Raw genomic sequence first — 18344 nt, 5'->3', positions numbered from 1 at the left:
AAATTGATATGTAAGCTACATGTATCCGCTGTCTGATGCCGGGCTTTAAGGCTCTTTCTCAAACAATCAGCCTGTATTCTCTGAGTGGTTTTGGCCGCCTCGCATTGCTCTCTGTATGCCTCTGGCCTTCTCTTCCCTCTCTCCGTGGGACTGTGGGTTTGATTGATAACTTCATTTGTTCCTGAAGGGAAGAGTGGGATGAGTACATGACTTATCCTTTCTGTGGTGAGATGTAGAAATGAGGGGGCGTTTTTCGAGAGAAAGATGGGGAATGACATGCGGGAAAGAGCCACAGGTCGGTTTCGAACCCTGGGCTTCCACAGCAAGGACTGAGCCTTCGCACATGGGGCGGCTGCTCTACCAGCTGAGCTAAACCCCGCCCCCTTATGCAGAAATATTTAAATACACATTGATACTGCATGCATGTTTTTTTTTATGTTTATTTAATTATCTAACCCCCTCCCAGCAAGCTAGCATGATATGTAATGCCATCTAAGGACAGAGTTGAAGAGGTTAAATACATCTTGGGATATGTCTTGTGCTTAATGTTGTCACAGCAGTGTGATTTACACTTGCATATATACAAATATATTCAAACATAAAATTGATATGTAAGCTACATGTATCCGCTGTCTGATGCTGGGCTTTAAGGCTCTTTCTCAAAACAATCAGCCTGTATTCTCTGAGTGGTTTTGGCCGCCTCAGCATTGCTCTCTGTATGCCTCTGGCCTTCTCTTCCCTCTCTCCGTGGGACTGTGGGTTTGATTGATAACTTCATTTGTTCCTGAAGGGAAGAGTGGGATGAGTACATGACTTATCCTTTCTGTGGTGAGATGTAGAAATGAGGGGGCGTTTTTCCTTTTCTTTCTTTCTTTCTTTCTTTTACTTTCTTCCTTCTTCCTGGACGCACCTCAGGCCCTCTTCACGCACGTCTTGTTTTTAACAGTGATAAATGATCTAATTTTTTGAAAAGCATTAGGTCGGTCATTAGGAAATTGAGGCGTGAGGGATTTTTTGCCGCAAGAGAGCTCATGCGTGTCAGCCAGGTGGTGCCTTTTTCCTGGTCATTTCTGCTGTTTTTTTCTGTACGAATGGGACTAATTGTGGCTCGCACAGCAGGGTGATTCGCAGCATATTTTGTGCGTGATGGTAAGCTTTTGTACCAGATTTGAATGATGTGGACTGCAGCAGTTCCGTTTCCATAGTAGCAGGAGAGAGAACATGAGTTGTTATGGCTTATTGCCTGTAACTGATTTAATCTACATAAATGTTGTGTTTCATTAAGGCCGGTGACTGGCATTGTGTAAGCATAATTTTCTTTGGCTGAGCAACACGCCTGAGCGTCTTTTTGTTTAGTTTTTCCCTGTGTCTTTGCCTCGTTTTATTTGTGTGCATGTGTTTTTTTTGTCTGTGCTTGTGAAATGCAAATGTTATGTGAATACCTGTGCGTTTCGTCAGCAGAAACAGCACAGGTCTTTGTTGTCAGGTGTGGACAGGAGCCTCGCCTCTTGGCCCCGTTTGTTCCCTCAAGATTTACAGCTGTGGGTCTGGCTATCCCACACTCCCGAGAACAGTGGGTGCACAGTGTGAGCGCCACAGAAGAAGTGATGACATTCTGCCCACATCACAGTCGCTGACATTGCCAGAAACCTCAACCTCGGACCGCATGGAGATAGATCACTCTTTCCTGTGTTCACTCTCTCCCTCACCGTTTCTCTTCCTGTATTTATTTGACATATGACTGGCAGGGAGGGATGTGGGGAAACCTCCCTTCAGAGTCGGCCATTTTGGGCTATGGTTAGTTTAGGATTTGGCATTCAGAGACCCATTACAAGGTCACAGTCAACTTGGGCTGATTTAAGTTATCCGCTGCTCACTGAATGTACATTAGTCCAGCTTTTACAGAAGAGAGCTTTTGGAAAGCGCTCTAGCAGATGTTTCCATAGACTGCTGCCCCCGTGGATTTAGACAAGGGAGAATGGACTGATTGACTGCTGAAGAGGGAATACTACACTAGTACTCTCTATAAACCTAAAGATCAGTCATTGTACAACTGAAGACCCCTAATTTGCATTCAAATTCAAGCAGCTTTTGCTATACACGCAGTGTACTTATATAATATCCAAGTCTTCAGGCTCAAGTATTGCCGTGTGGAACAGACATCAATCAATATTTTGCACAATCCTTTCAAAGTCTGATGGCTTGATATCTCACATAAATTACATGAGGAAGTTAGCAAGACTTTTTATAGCCTGTTATTGGAATGAGATGTCAGATTTACATTAATTCAGATGATTTATCTTCTGGATTAGTTTTTTCCACATTTAGCTTAAGAAACCAGTTCTGGAAATTAACTTGCTGAAGCTATATAAAATAGCTTCGTAGGGATTCACTTTTTTTTGCATCACATTTAGGGCTACAAATGGTAATTTCAACAGCCATTTATTTCTTGCTCATACAATTAGTCCATAAAATGTCAAAAAGCAGGAAAAAATGCAATGATTAAAAGAGATAAATCAAAGATAACCAGTTTGCCATCACACAAGACCGAGAAAAGCAGCAAATTCTCACATTTGTGTTTGAAAATTGGTTTAAAGATTGATTATGATTGATTATGAAAATATTTGGTGATTATTTTTCTGTGAATCGGTTAATCAATTAATTTTCACAGCTCTTTTTGATGCAAAAAAAATCCAGAAGGTGTTTTATGGTCAAAGATTACCAGAAATATACAGGAGATTGATTAATCATCAAAGGCTATTCTTGACCTTAGAAATAACTCAAGATCCAAGCTTTGATTAGAGCTTTCAACCAAATCGCATGGTCTTCATAAATGGATTTTTCTCAGTTGAGATGAATCTATTGACCGAGCTGTGGTATGGCTATGACTAAGAACTGAACTTTATGTGATAGAGCTGAAATCCCAAGAAAATGTAAGTAAGTGGACCTTTTCCAAGGTCGAGAATGAACTGAAATACTTTTCAGCCAACACAGACAGGAAGTCATAACATTCTGGATAAAATCATTACAACTACTGAGATCACATGTCAGCATTGATGACAGCTGAAAAGCTTCTAAGTGGACTTGAGTTGGGATTGTTATGACAAATGAGAAGGGTCATTTGTGGAAAATTGTGATCTGTATAAAAATCTGTACCGTTCCCTCTATATTTGGTCTTGCTGTGCATATTGTCATATCACCGCTAACTTTCGTGTCTTGGTTGTCAGAGCTTCCTGCAACTTGATCTGGACCTTCTGTATCTCTTGGGATTGCTGCAATCAAAGAAAATGTGATATGTAAGAATTTCTTCTATGTGGTCTGATACTTGTAGAAATCTTACTTGGTCCTGACTCTGCAAATTGCCATAAACCCTCTTACGCCTGAAGGCCTGTTTCATTTCCCACATGATGTCAGCGCAGAAAGCTGCCAGAACATTTACGGGTTAAGCGCATGTGGGGAAGGGGCTTAGGAAAAACGCTGACTGCTGTTTGCAGGCAGTGGGAGGGGTTAATGTTGTGGACTGTTTGCCCTCTCAGCAACCAGCTTGGTGGTCACCCCTGATTGCATTTGTCTGTTGAAAAACTCTGTCGTTCTCTCACTTCCTCTTGGTGTTTTACTCACACGCTGCTGACCATCTGTGAGCAGGACCGCTCGTCTACTCCTCACCACCTCAGCTCAAGGCAGTTATTTCTTTTCCCTCTCCTCTCTTGCACTCGCTCATCTGAGGGATATGAAAACAGATTTTTTCAATTAGGGGGAGCCGTTGAAAGTGTTTGCTTCAGGCTGCCGCACTGCTGCTGCTCTCTCTGCCCCCTCTGAGATCCTTCTGTTGTTTAGTGCCCCCCCCCCAACCCCACCAACTCCCGCCTCCCTACACCTCGACCCCATTCCCAGCACAGCCAGGGGGGAAGCGAGAAGCGGTGAGTAACTTTTAAACATTTTTATCCTTTTCATTCAGCTGCTGATTTGTTCGTGCCGGCTCATGAGGTGCTGATTGGTGGAGAAGAGTTGTCTTTGGCAGGGAGTCAAGACTTTTCCCCTGGGTGGTGTAAATTCTGCTTTTTGACACCCTCGTTCTTGATAGCTAATGCCCTCAGTGATTGGTTAGTTTTCTTAAGGACACTGTTGACTTACCTAGAGGATTATGGAATGTTTTAATTTTGGGAGGGTGTGCATACCGTGACATTTTGGCCAAATCACAGTGCATGTGTCAGTTTGGCTGTATCTGTGCTTTCACAAGTGTGAGTGTAATTTTAAGCAACTGCCCAGTGTGCAAATCTGTCTCTGATACTTACAGTGAATTACGACTGACTAGTGACAACTGAGTTAAAGCATCACTCGAATCCTGTCTTTCCGTTCCCTCGGGTGCTGCTGCTTTGTTGGGCTGCCAACGTTGTTGTAAGGAGTGGGTGGCATTATCTTTAGACTAGAGGAAAAAAAGATGGAAGTGACAAAATGTGTGTCAGGGGAGAGAGATGGGGAAGAGAAATGGCTGAAGGTGTAGTGGTGGATTGAGTTAGAGGAGTAGGGGAATAAAAAAGCAAGTGAATGACAGAAGGGAGAAGAGGAAAAGGCAGTTAAGAGGCAGTGCCTTGTCATCTCAGCTGTTGTGATTTAAGTTGGCTGACAGCACACAAATCTCCCAGCATCTCACAGCTGTGCAACATGCCTTCCCTTTTTTATTTTTAACTCGGACACTTATATTAGGCTGCCAGGTCCAGGCAGTGTCCAGACTATTGTCTAACAAACTCTGTATGTGTGGTTCCATGTGTTTGGGTCTGCATGTGCCAGAGGAGTGTGTGTCTTTGTGTGAATATATCAGCGCATGCCTATATATGTCAGTGCCACGAGTTTCGCTGCCAGACCGATAGAGCGCTCCTTTCTCTAAAGCCTCCGGCGTGTGTTCAGCCTCAAATCATGTCAGATGTGACAAGTTTAAGGACAGTTTACATGTGCGAGATCCAGCGCTGGCTCAACAGTATTTATTGACCGTGTGAGTGTGTCCGTAAATTGCCAGAGTGCATTCCACACAGACATGCTGCCACCTCTGATGCTCTGATGGCACCCTTGTGTGAGAGGCTGGTAAAAGACTAACAGAGGAAGGGCAAAAAAAAAAAAAAAAAAGATTTAGAGCTCAGCGAGTCCTGCAGCTTTCCTGCTTCTTTCTGAGCCCTGTGCAGCTCGCAGTCTTTGCACCTGGCTGCATGCACCCACCCATAATGATTACACCTACAAAAACTGGCCTCTGCGTTGACTGATTTAAATGTGTTGCTAGGGAACATATTGTGTATTTGTGTGTGTGTGTGTGCAGGAAAATCATATCATCAGTGGAATTTAGATATAATGGATTTGTTAAAAGTTGTGGAAAAACCTGGCCTCTCATCCCATTACCCACTTCCTTCCAGACCTCAAGACAAACATCCCTGACTTCAAAGTTTCTCCGGAGTAAAGAAAGACTTAAAATGTGCTGAGCCCGCTAAAGCGGAAGGAGGATGAACGTTTGGAGAAAAGGAAGGAGGGAGGGAGGGGGATGGAAAGCGAAGGGGTGAATGAATTAGGATCTGCAAGTGGATCTTTAGTTGCCCCTCGGGCAGTGTGGCAATTGATTTGGTAAGCGAGTGGTCCAGTCCTCCAGTCTTTCCTCCTGCTGCCAGACCAACCGCCTGCATTTGTGTGCTGTCAACCAATCGATGTCAAGGAGTTGGCTCACAGCGGTGTATCAACTTAGAGCTGCATTGATCACTTCTATTGATTTGAATCCTAATTACATTTCATCGTCTGAATCTCTAAAAAGGGCTGCAATTGTCATTCACTTTCTGTTCCAAATTTACCATCGCACCATTATTTCTGTCTTGTTATGCCGTCATTTGTTTAACCATGCCTCCTCTCTTTTGATCAGTATCAAATGTATTAAATGACATGAGTCCAATATCTGTTATTGTGAAGATTCAACTTTATAACGCTTCACATTTTAGCTGTGAATTTTCACCTCCCACAATATTCTTCACATATTCAGAACGAGACGTCATCTCCTGGCAGTGTAGTGTCGCTCCAGCCTGGATGCAAGGACCATTTTAAATAAGAAATTTATACTCAGTTCTCTGAGTCTGTACTTGGGCAGGACTAACATGGTCACAGTGACAATGCTAAACCGCTGATGTTCAGCTATTTCAGCATCTTAGTTTAGCTAGATAGTATGTTGACATTTGTTAATTAGCATTCAACACAAAGAAAAGCTGAGGCTTAGTTTTGCATTTAGTGATAATAAAATGGATACATTTAAAATTTGACGTGATGATGGCTCTTGATGAAAAGTAAACACCAAAGCTACAATTCATCCTGAGGGAGACATGAATGTCTGTACCAAAGTTCATTCTAATCCATCCAATAATTGTTGAAACATTTTACTCAAAACAGCAAATGTGAACCCTATTTTGGCTCTAGAAGAAAAGAGATCACTGCAGTCACTGGGTGCATCATCCAAAAAGTTAACAATGAAGGTCTGTAGAAGATTTTCTGCCAATACAATAGAGCAGATGTTGAGATATTTATAGTTGATTCTTTTGTCCTGATGGTGGTGCTTGAGATAAAAGTCTGGAAATCACTCAACTCTGCAGGATTCATTATGCTGGGACAGCAAATCCATTTAATAGTTGTTGAGATATGAACGACTAATCAACATTGCTGTCTCTAGAGCCAGGGTGGCAGCAAGTTTAATAAGTAGATTTTAAGTGTCAAGTTTCCGTCCCTCAAATGTTTGGTCTATCACAGACAGCAAACAAGATTTTATTTATCATACAGATATTCGATAGACGACTTTTGAGTGAAATGACAAAAAACAATTCTCCTCTTCTAGTTTGTTTCTTTTTTCGCATCATTCCTTCCTTTTTTGTTACATCCTTCTTTACTGTTTTTTGGATCATTGGACAGCACGGAATCTGTACTCCATCTCCACCCAGTGCCAGACAACATCAGTCTTGGGATATTTAGCCAGAAGTAAGCTCTCAAGCTTTCTGTCTGAAAGATCAGACAGGATGAAACTTGAATGAAATAACAGAGAAACTAGGTAATTGGGTTGTGTCACACTTATGATCGACTCCATGGGAGTGCTCAAACTGAAACAAAAGCTCTTTCAGCCCCACTGAAGTCACCGAATGACATCTGAAGGTTATTAAAAAAAAAAAAAAAAACATATCAGCACTGGCCTAATTTGAATTAAAAAACAGATTGCAATTAGAGTCTTTTGTGCTGTCAGACTTTTGTTTTTTTTTGTACTGGCCTGATCTCAGATGTGTCAGAATACACACACATAGACAGACAGAGCCCTGGAGACCAACGGAGGCGAAAAGTGCAGCCAGAAAAAGCAGGCTGCCAGTCAACTCTGCCAAGCTTGGCCACTGATAAGGTCGGCCACGGGGAGATGTCTGCACTCAGGACCTGTCCGTCAAACTTAAGAGCCTGCTTCCCCCACCTCTTCACAAGAGAGTGATGGAAGTGATTAGGGGGGAGGAGTGTGAGAGAGGAAGATGGAGAGGCAGTCAGACAGATATAGAATGTCTTGGGAATAAGAGGATTGAGGCAGATGAGATGGAAGAGGGTCAGAAAGAGAAAAATGGACCAGGATGGAATCCATGAAACCATAAAAGATTGGTAAAATGAGAGGGAGAGAGGGTGCTTACAAAGAATGTGACCCTATCTTGTTGCGCGGCAGCCAAACCACTCATCTTGAACAACACTCCTTACTGTAGCAACGTGTCAAAATGATGTCAGTTAAGCTAGCCAGAACAGTTCTCCATTTCCTTCCATTTCAACCACAACTTCACCCGCTGTTCTCATTTTCTAGCTGTTTACTGCCTAAAACCTTGATTAGGTTACAGAGATTAAGTCAATTACCATAAAAATCCCATGGATATCAAGCCATTGTCATGCTGAGACCCGGAGGCAACAATAGCGCTTTGTTAAGGATTCACAGTGGAAGACATTTTTTTGTAAACACAACCCGGAATCAAAATGTTTTTTTGTTTTTTTGTTGAAAAGGCCTTATAGCAGCAGTTTTTGAGACCGGATGCATCTTCGCAAGGTGACTGGGTGAGGAGTCGGACCCCCGGTATCCTCCAGTTGAACTTTTTCTGTCTGAACTTTTCTGCTGACAAGGGAGGAAATGAGTTTTCGCCTATGCCGTATTTTCAACAGTGGATGGTCGCGTCACTCTGAGTCATTTATGTCCTGAAACGCATAAACAAAAAGAGAAATATGTTCAGATCCGCTCTCTCTTTTCTCCCATTCCTTTTCTCTCCCACGTAGAGTCATCAGTGATCAAAGAGGCCCCAGATGTTGTTCTTCACCTATCTCCTTTCACCATCTCTTGACATTATTGTGAAAGTGGCCCCGAGTAGCGCTCATTTAGCTGAGGGCTTATTACACATGAAAAGATGGATTGGAGTTTGATGGGATGCGGTGTGGCCTTACATCTCCTGTGAGGGTTAATAAGGAAACGAGGGACACAGCTGAGCCATGGCGTTAGTAACGTGCTAATTTTATTTTGGTTCCACACCTCCCTTGTTTTTCCGTCATGTTTGGTCAAGAACACAGAGACCCCTAAAAGCCTGATACAGCACCTCTGTCTGTGGAAAAAGTTTCATGGTGGAAAAATTTGGCTGTGGAAATTCTTTGTTTTTGATCCATCTGCTGTATGCACCACACAAAACAGAGCTATTTTTGGTTTCACAGCTAGCAGAGGAAGTGCCAGCTCTCACACAGTTCATTAAAGTCCTGATGGAGGATAATTATGAACTGAATTACAGCAAGAGAAATTCTTTTTCATGTTCTTAGCTAAGCTGATAACATTTCCTCCGTGTTTACACATTTTTTTGGTAAATTTCAGGTTCTTATCTGGAATACCTGGTTATGCATGGTCATTATTTAGGCTGTGTGAGGGCAGCTTCTCCGCACTGACCTCAGCCAGTGAGTTTAGGGTTGTGTGTTTCAGTGTCATATGTCTTCTGCTCGAAGTCACCCTGAACTAGTCCCAGAGGTATGACTGCTATGTGGGATAAGCACAGAGAGTGGAAAAGGCTGGAGTGGAGTGCCTTGTAGACTATATAACTGTCAGCGTGATCAGTGTCATAGATGGCAAGAACAAGATAGGCAGAGGCACATCAGTTAATCGTCCTGTCTTTAGATTCTGACATTAAGATATTTTGTGCTACACATACAATAATCAAACAATTAAATTGATCTCCGTCTCATAAAAAAATGTCCATATGACTAAACGTCAACTGAAAGATGAAATCCAAGCAGTGTACATGACAGTGGCACTATTTATTTCTATTTTTTTCATAATGTGGGCATGCAAGCTGGTATTACTGGTTAGCTGCTGTGTTGCCTGGGATTTTTTCCTCTGTCTCTATGGCGACGTGCAGAGAAATCAGACTTGTCTCTGCTCTCCTTTTATCCTTGTTTATAATGCCAAGTTGCCATAAATACAGGACTTCAGGGAGCACTTATGGTAATACACCCAGTTTGTGGGGCAACAAAAGCTTTAATTAGGCTGAATGCCAACCATATGGGACAGCAGGTAGGCTCCCAACTGGTGTGGTCCAAACCCACACATACACAAATTCAGAAGGTTAGGAAAAATACTGTAAAGGGCCAGTAACCAGATTCTGTGCTGTAGGCTCCTCTTTGTGCTTTTTGTGCCATGAAAAAGATTGAAGCCTCCCCGGGTGTTGATAATATATGAAGGAAAACAACTACTTCTAAGGAATAGTATATAGTATTTTTGGGAAAAACACTAATTTTCTTTTTCTTTCCCAGAGTTAGATAGAGCTGCAGCCAAGAGCCGATTCAGTCAGCTTAGCATGAAGCCTGGAAGCATAGGGAAACACTTCGCATAACTCTGTCCAAAGTTCACTAATCCGCCTACTAACACGTCTAAAGCTCACCAATTAACACTTTGTGTTTAGTTTGCTTGATCCGTACACAAACAAGAACATAAAAACTGCAATTTGTGGTTTCAGAGGAAGTGGTGTAACTATTTCTTGATAAACAACAGTTTATTCATTTGCCCAGTACTTCTGTGCAGAATCTTTTTCTGTGAGTGTGTCTCTGGGACGTTGGTGCGCTCGCCAAGAAATACTTACAGCTCTTCCTGTAAAACCACAGATTGTCATTTTAGCCAAATAAAGCAGGCTGTAGCTCAAAAGAAAGAATGATGATGCGGACACAGACTGGATAATCCAACTGTGAAGCTGATGCTGCTCAATGATCATTCTTTGCCAATGGACGTGTTTGTTCACTGCTGCTCAGATACAAGTGAAGTTAGGGTGCACACATTTTCATCTTTGTGGTTTCTGTGGTTACCATGGTTACATTGCAAGTCACTGTGCCAAGTACAAAAAAGTTCAAATAGCAAAAAAATAGCCTTGCATGGAAATCACTTTGTGTCTGAAAGTGCATACAAAGTTGAGTGGTAGAGGCATTTTTGAACTGTGGACAGAGGCCAGCTAACTGTTTCAACTTACTTTCAGTCTTTATGCTGAGCTAGGCTAATTACCTCCTGGTTGTGCAGGTATGAGAGTGGTCAACTATCTTCTTTAATCCTCAGGGCATATTTCTCAACATATTAAAGTATTCATTTAACACACATACATGCAAATATGTATCAGTTCTCCAAGTACCCCTATACCAAAGCTTAGTGAGAGCAGATGAGAGGGCAGCGGGTGCCACAACTTCACTAATTCAACAAAATGGGATTCAGATCAGTTATAGGAGGAAGATCAGGTCAAGTAACAGGAATGACAAATGAGTTGAGCTTGTGGGAAGGAAGAGCGAAAAGGGAGTGAGTGAGTTAATGAAAGCCTGGGAGGACGGGTCAAGATAGAGAGACACAGAGGATTAGAGAGAGTTAATTAAAAAAAGAGAAGAGGGTATAGAATGAAGCTTAGAAAATGTAAGTAAGGTGAGAGAGAGGAAACACTGGAGCGAAGCATGCAAGCAGCAGAGCGAGAAGGAAGCATCTGACCAGAGGAAAGAAGAGTAACAAGCACAGGGGTGCACCGAGGGAGGGAGATGAGGTGAAAGAGGTAGAGGAGATGCTGAGCGAGGGACCTGTGCAGCTGTAAGTAGAGAGGAGCGGGGGGACGAGGTTAGAGGGAGGTAGAGGGAGAAGGAGGGGGACTGAGAGCGGTGCCAAGCTGTCCCAGGGGTGATGAATGAGGCCATAATGAAGTATCTGTGCTCCTCTGCCTCTGCCTCTGGCTGGAGAATAACCGCAGCCTTGGCACTGCCGCGAGACCCACTCAATCATGCCAAGGAGAACGCACACACACACATACATATACAAAGACACACAGTGAAGTTTAGATGATCCACACGCACAAAGGAGCTTGTGACATGCTCCTGGACTACAAAGCACACACACACACACACACATATTTACACACAGGAACTTATGACAGATGATCTGTCTCTTCTTACCACCCACTCACTATCCCCATCACACACATGCGCACACACACACACACATTTTTACCTTCACCCTGTTTTTGTCTCTCCACCCAGACCAGGGGTGGCAGGAGTGTGGGTTTTGTAAAACAACCTATTGTTCAGTATGACAGGCTGGTAATGCACAAGACACTGTGGTTCACACAGTGAGTGATGGAAGTCGAGACAAATGCTAAATTCCTCCTCTGCACTGAACAAATTGTGCTGTCTTGCGGTTTCCGCCGCTGTCACCAGTACACCCAAACGTCAGCCCTGTCAGTTTATCTCTGACGCACAAACAGAACACCTTGTGTCTAAAGAAGACAATGGATAACAGTCCATGTGTCTCCCCTCCCCCCGTGAATATGTCCATACGTGTATCTACATGCTCGTTGTGTTCAACTCCAAAAAGATCAGCGAAGACTCTCCATGAATATTTTCTGGCCTGCACTTTGTGTGTGTGTTTCAGCAACAACTATCTGCGTGTCGGTTAAGGTACACAAAGTGTAGATTTCTTTTACACCAGTGTCTCTGCGTGTGGTTGCCTGTCTTCTTGATTGTGCAACGCCTGCATCTAGATCTAGACAGTTAAAACCTCTCATTCACCCGTTTAATGTTCAGTTTATGACGCACACCTTTCTGGAGAAAACTAAACCGTTGATGCAATGCAGTGTTCTTCATCTGTGATCTTCAGAAAATGGCTGGTAATATAATCTTTTGTGGTAGATATATAAACTGATATGTACATACGTATGTGTGTGTAAATTGTTAATAGATTCAGTTGAGATTTTGTGCCAGGCTGTAAGTTCTGTGAGTTAGTAGCTGCAGTAAAAAGTGGATGTCTGCTCCTCTCCATTGATAGTATTGCAGGGCGGGAGGGCTTTGAATTAGGAGGAAACAGCACTGGATGTACAGTATAGCCTGAACTTTGCTGACAGGCTGTTTTGCACTGATCCCTCCCAAAAGACTGGAGCTGGGAGAATGAGAAGGAGAAGTGTGGTGGAAAGTAGGACAGGGACGATGGGTCTCTCTCTTATTCTCTTCTCTTTGTATGACTATCCACAGTGAGTCTATGTTTAGAAGTGTGTCTATACTATGCCATCACGTTAAAGACACATGTACATGTCAAAATGCTGCATGTAATTCACTGCCTGTAATCTAAATCTAATCTTCTAATTAAAGACCTCAGTAGTGTTGAATACATGACATTAATGGTCAGGCATGTTTGATGTGTCCTATTAGAATGACACCCCTCCTAATGTTTCCAATATGTCACACATAAATAGTTATCCAGTGAGGCTGGTGCCAGGTTTCAGAGCACACCACTCCCAGATACCTCATCTACCCCTCTGCCTACATTCAGGAACCATATCAGTGGTGTTTTAATGCAGGTCTGGGTTATTATGAGCCTAGTCTGATGAACTAAAATAAAAATGTATATATTCATATTGAGATATCACGGCTTTGTATTCTGATATCTAAATTAATAGCATGCTGGATGTTATCGTAGTGTATAGTGGGATACTGTTGCATCTCTTAAATGACAGAATATAGCTAGGGTGCACATTCATATTCAGATGATAGAAAAAAGAAATCTGATTATTTGCTTCTTTTTGCAGGAAATGATTTCTTAAATATCATGTAGACTACAAACTGTTTTCTTTATCACAGTACAGGATTAAGAGAACACAGTTTTTATATATGTGAAACTCAGTCCCTAGATTGTGTCTCAGTTGTTTCAGCAAATGCCTGAAAACAACATATGCTTGCATTGAAGACCTCTAGCAGCCTTAGGATAGACTGATGTCCACTGTGATTTCGACTGACTGTTTCCTTGGACAATGTTATTTTAACCAAGACCACAAAACTTCTCCATCCATAACCAAGTCATTATTTTAACCTGAACTGAGATCTGAGTTTATAAAATCCTGACACAGCCAGTCACCCATATTTACAGTAAACATGTTACCCAGCAATAGTCAACAGTTATTTACACATTCAGTGGATATAGAGCAAAATTGGCATTCATTTGGGACCTTGTTTCTAGTCTTACCATAAATGCAATACCAACATGTACTCCCTTTAAGCTCTGTTTTGTTCTCCACCAACTGAAAATCTGGCTGCTAGTTAGTTAACTTGTGGCTAGCTTTGTCTGCTATCTGGTGCTGGGCACGCCTGGCTTATCATGTTCAGGTGTGTGTGTGTGTGTGTGTGTGTGTGTGTGTGTGTGTGTGTGTGTGTGTGTGCTCTTTGGCACAGCTTCATACAGGCAGACAGCCTGTAGATTGGTCCGTTTCGATACAAGTCATCTTTCCAGCAAGCCAGCCTACGTACTGCTCTCTGTAACTTGTTTCTCCTCCACTGCTGCAAGCTGTTCTTTTTCCTGCCACATATCATCATCTTCAGGATTTTCTTACTTCTTTCTTTTTTTGCTGTCTTGCCATCTTTGTTTCTGTCTCTCTGTAATTTGGCCACTAATGGTTTAGAGATTAATTCCCAGCAGTCTGCGCTCCATGTCTCCTCCCGCTGTGTTTTGCCAGATCTATACAGAAAGGAATGCCACAAAGCAAACACACACATAAACATAGCATGTGCTGTTGTCACAGTGAATTGTTGAGGTTTTGGTCGTGTCTCTTTTGCAAGTAAAGTTTGCATGTTGGGTTGTGTTTGATTTGCGAAGCAGGAGGGAGCGAGAGATAAACATCAACAGTGATCAAATACAAAGGAATGTGGAGCAGAAGAATGGGGCGAAGAGAGGGAACTATCAAGTTAAGTGGAAGGAGGAGAGGCCGACAGAGAGAGATGCTTGTGGGTGCAGCTGTAGAAAGGTGTGTGTGTGTGTGTGTGTGTTTTAATAGTAATATTGCCTCTGTAACCTCCTGTAAGATTACAGAGTTATGACTCAAAATTGCGATTTAATAATTTCATGCAGCACTAATTTACAACTCCATATAGAAACTAAGAGACTGGGTTAACCACATTTCATATTGTTCTCTCATTACCGAATTTAGCCACCGGTATAGTGTTATTAGTTTAACGTGACACACGAATGCAACACTATCGCTTCCTTTCCATTTCCTTATTCAGTTTCTGTCGCTTATTAAGAATTCCCTGTCTGGCTCCCAAATGGCAAAATCTGTGAAATCAGTCTGGAAGCCTGTTTAATAATGAGTGAATAGTGCTGCCACTGTTGTTTTGGAGGACAGACTTTTCCTGTGTGTGTGTGTGTGTGTGTGTGTGTGTGTGTGTGTGTGTGTGTGGGACCCCAGCGGAGCGTGTAACATTAATGAGAGGGCCGGAGACAGGCCTTATCACCAGCCTTCCAGTCCTGGCCAGACCTTAATTAGCTCATAAATGCTTAGCACAGACCTTGCTGCGATACTGCAGGGCCAGGCAAAGTTACACACACACACACACACAAACAATGGACATGTGAATGCTGATACAAAAAGATGCACAAAGACCACTGCACTGAAATATTGCCAGTTTGTAGAGATTAATATTTGAATAATCTTTACACCAAATGGATGTGTGTGTTTATAAATGAATGACTAAACCGATTATTGAATGTCTATGCACATAAGCAGTGTGCGTGCTCGTGTGTGTGTGTTTGTAAAGGGACTATATATGAATTAGCTCCTGTAGCCCTCAGCGTTGCATTATGAGCCCCATTATTTTGTCTCAGACGGCAAATTTCCTTTTTTCTTTGGAAAAACTGAGATTTTCAGACCACCCCTGAATATTCCCACAGTCTCTAACAAAACCCACACTGCAGATAAGACAGCTCCAGTCCCTGCTCTCTTATCTGCGTACGCCCACTGCTGTGCCACAAAACTGTTTGATTTCTATATTTTAGTTGTACTTTTGTTACTCTCTCTCTCTCTCTCTCTCTCTCTCTCTCTCTCTCTCTCTCTCTCTCTCTCTCTCTCTCTCTCTCTCTCTCTCAAGACACACACACACACACACACACACACACACACACATATGCTGGTGACATTTAGGTGTAAAAGTGGTCACTGCCTTTAACCCCCAGCCCCCAATCTGAAGACAAATAGGGCCCCACTGTTTGCCTCAGGTCAATGTTAGTCAATGGAGAAAGTTGGTTTTCCCCTCCTTCTCTGCCTATCCATCCATCCATCCATCCATCCATCCTGGTCGTGGCCATGAAACATGCTCACACTGCCAGAAACTCGACGGTGTCTGTCTGCCTTTGGATCGTAAAACAGCACATAAAGTTAGAGGGGTTTTGGGGGGATGGGTAGGCCCTTTGAAGTTGGACAATGACCTCCAACTTGTTGCTTTTTTGACACCCCCCTTTCCTCTATATTAATACACACACTTCCACTGCATCCCACTGCTACCAGACACCCCAGAAACAGACACTTTTTGGATCCACTTTGTGTGTTTGACTGGCTTAAAAAAAAAAGATGGATGCATGTGGGGGGGTTTGAGGAATAGTCCTTGTGTGTTTTACTTATTTTTATTTTGCAGCCTGTTGCTGCGGGCGATAGGGGCATCATGGAGATATGTGTTTGAGGTTTCATTTTTTTAGGTCATTAAAATGATCCCTCATGGCCTTGGCTCTGATGTAATCGGAGCATACCGCACCCCCCACACAGCGCCGCATGTGGCTGAAGACTCCCATCTACGAGCAAACAGAGATAATAGGGAACAGATTCAGGCCATTAATTAATCTGTATAATACAGTTAGATGCTCGGCTATGTGGCACACCACGTTGTTCTCCTTCCCCCCCCTCCTCCAAACAAAAACACAAAAACATAATCATGTATCGTCAGAGTTCCCCTGTTTCTTGTTGAATCTGTCAGTTATCTTTCCCTAAGTTACTGGATGAATAAAGCAGTGGGCTGCGTGTCTCCAGCAGAGAAAATCAATGTTGTAAAGAAACAAATATGGTTAAACCCCCTGCAAGACTCCCATAGAACACAGCTTTCACGTTTTGCTATGAGTCGATATATTGGAAATACACTTGTCGCTTCTCTCATTCGAGCCGGTGGAGTGTTTTGTGACAGAAAAGCTTCCTCCATTTAGCCAGCGATTGTGTTCTCCATCTCCGTCTCTACTTTTCCGACTGTTTATCTATGTGTATGTGTATGTGTTGCAGGCGGGTGTTCTTGGCTAATGAAAGACACTGAGGTGGATCTCCGCTTCTCAGTTCTGTCCTTTATTTATCTCCACTTCGCTTTCTCTCTCTCTCTTTCCTTGCAATTATCACAAAGTCTCAATCACAATCACGCTAAGGCCATTTCTCTCACGTGCACCTGCAGGCACAAACATGCTCCCCGTTGGCATACATCTCCTCTCCAACCACCTTATGTAACGCAAATCTGTCACGTCCACACTAGACAAAGATGCAACCACCTGGAGCTTTTTGTAGATCAGACAAAAATCACACTTCAAAGTCAAAAACAAGAAGCAGAATCGACATTACTGCCAGCTGATATTGTGACAAACACATTCTTCACTGCTGCTTGTTGAAGCGTTGTCCTCCAGTGCCATCACCTTGCATCCTCCCTGCACACGCCATACTTTGCTTATATATCTTCTTATGCCAGATTTGATGTCTGCCTAGATATGACACATTAGCGACCACCTGCTTCCCAGCTTAATTGTTCACAATCTGTGCAATGACAGAGTCCAATTCTGGTTGCTGCATCTCTGACACTAAAAATATCCATTTATTTCCTGGCCTTTAGCCTGCTGTACTCTACAGCTTGTTTGTGTATTACAGTATGTATGTGCTGATCCAAGATGTGAGCCAAGTGTACTGCAGCACGGTTGCTACTGCTGACATGTGGGACCTGATGTGACTTGCTCAAACAAACAATACAATACACTCTTTTTCTTTTCATCTTTTAATTTTAATGAAACAATGGTGCATTCTTTCAGATTTTTGTTGCAATATCTCTGTCACCACCATATAAAAAAACTGAGGGCTGCTGCATTGCATCAGTAATAAAAAGTTTTGTGCACCTGGGCTCCTTTATTTTACTTTATGTCCTTGTGGTTTTAATCTCTAGATATTTTTTCATTTTTAAAAATACTGAAAACTCAACTTCTTGCTTTTCAATTCTGAGAAATGCTATATTAATAATAGCCTTAGCTGGGTTACATGCATACAGACACTAATACACTGCTCAACTGCTCTCAGCCAAAATGGCATTCACACCTGGGCGGCAGTGGAAGAATCAGTTCCAGTGTAGTTTAGCCGACTTCACTGGCATTCAACAAGACCGGAGCAGTGAGCCTTCTGTGTCCATTTCCATTACAAATAGGTTTGCAATAATATTAATTTTGAGACAAGGCTCAAAGTTTACACCTTGTTATGCTGCCTTTCTCTGTCCCTCTCTGTACAACCATCAATGCTTAGGAGGCAGCCCAAGTCATTTTGTCTGTCTCAGTTACAGTCGCAGGTCTGAAATGTACAACAGCGAAGAAAACGTGTGTTAACACACTTTTAATGTTTTAAATTAGTCTGATGGTGACAGAAACACAATGACAAATCCTGCCTTTGTCACTGTCATGATGTCATCTTCTGGCTTCTTACCGTAGCTATGCAGGACTCAATAATGTGTGAGCCACTTCTTCACGCAGACACAACCGCACACGCTTATTACATCAGCAATGATCAGAGCCTGCATCTGATTTAAGCTGCTGATTTATGAATGGCTCTTTATCATAATTTTCACATTTGTGTGTGTCACATGAAGCCATTGCTTACTGCTGACTTTCATTACAGCAGATGTGTGACATCAGGTGCTGGCATTTGTGTCGTGACAAATTGGTTTGAGGTGAAAGAGCTCAAGGACAGAACCTGCAATATGTCACCTTGATGTGTACG

General features: G+C 42.6%; 1 protein-coding gene across 3 annotated transcripts in view; it reads left to right on the top strand.

The window, feature by feature from the left end:
* prickle2b (prickle homolog 2b) overlaps positions 1 to 18344 on the top strand; it is an 85395-nt gene that overhangs the window by 35152 nt on the left and 31899 nt on the right. The window contains exon 1 of one of the 3 annotated variants that reach the window (XM_019274392.2): positions 3694 to 3920. The exons of the other annotated variants lie outside the window; for them this stretch is intronic. The gene's annotated coding sequence lies outside the window, so the exon portion shown is untranslated. Of the gene's footprint in view, positions 1 to 3693; positions 3921 to 18344 lie in introns of those variants that run through there. 3 annotated transcript variants of the gene reach the window in all.

This window comes from Larimichthys crocea, chromosome VI (genome assembly GCF_000972845.2).
Source record: "Larimichthys crocea isolate SSNF chromosome VI, L_crocea_2.0, whole genome shotgun sequence".
Classification (NCBI taxonomy): domain Eukaryota; kingdom Metazoa; phylum Chordata; class Actinopteri; family Sciaenidae; genus Larimichthys; species Larimichthys crocea.
This window is presented reverse-complemented; position numbering and strand designations above follow the sequence as displayed.